General features: G+C 45.7%; 1 pseudogene; it reads right to left on the reverse strand.

Moving 5' to 3' along the window:
* Nucleotides 1-262: 262 nt before the first annotated feature.
* On the reverse strand, nucleotides 263-380 carry LOC126254142 (5S ribosomal RNA; annotated as a pseudogene).
* Nucleotides 381-941: the final 561 nt, after the last annotated feature.

The raw sequence follows: 941 nt of genomic DNA on the forward strand, positions 1-941 counted from the left end.
AGTAATTTACTAATATTTTTGCACGACAGTTTTCGAAGCATAAACGTTCATCTTCAGGTGCCTCCAAATAATTATGGGAAAACACACTCCGTCTTCAGGCCACAAGTGGCCCAACGGGACCATCCGACCGCCGTTTCATCCTCAGTTGAGGATGCAGATAGAAGGGGCATATGGTCAGCACTCTGCTCTTTGACCAGAGCTGCTACTGTTCGGTCGAGTAGCTCATCAATTGGCATCGACTGATTGAGTGCACCCCGAAAAATGGCAACAGCACATGGCGGCCCCGATGGTCACCCATCCAAGTGGCGGCCACGCCCGACAGCGCTTAACTTCGGTGATCTGACGGGAACCGGTGTATTCATTGCGGCAAGGCCGTTGCCCATGGGAAAACAAATGTTCCCGTAATTATTTGGTGGCACCTGAAGCTGAAGCTTTATGGTTCGAAACCCATCACGCAATAAATTAATAACTTATTGACAGGAGACACGGATTCTGTTATATACAGCCATTTAAGAAGTTGGGCGTTCTGACAGGTCTCAAAGAAAGTTTACCCTATTGTGAAATTTGTGGTCAAAATCAACCGCAATTTGAAGACAAGGGAACATTAAGTGCTTGTGTATGTGCATGTGTGTGAGTGGGGGGGGGGGGGGGGGGAGGGAGGGGGGATATTTGAGATAACTCTTCATTGAGAAAAAAGCGTTTGTTGCACAGGTGCGTATAATGATGGTAATAAGTGATGTCCTCTGCAGAACCTGTTATAAACAGCCATTTAAAAAGTTGGGCGTTCTGACAGTTCTCAAAGAAGGTTTACCCCATTGTGAAATTTGTGGTCAAAATCAACCGCAATTTGAAGACAAGGGGGCATTCTCAAATATAATACTAGAAGGAGAAATCATTTACTATCCATCGCTCAGCCTAAGTTGGACAGAGAAACTAGTGAG

This window comes from Schistocerca nitens, chromosome 4, assembly GCF_023898315.1.
Source record: "Schistocerca nitens isolate TAMUIC-IGC-003100 chromosome 4, iqSchNite1.1, whole genome shotgun sequence".
NCBI classification, from domain to species: domain Eukaryota; kingdom Metazoa; phylum Arthropoda; class Insecta; order Orthoptera; family Acrididae; genus Schistocerca; species Schistocerca nitens.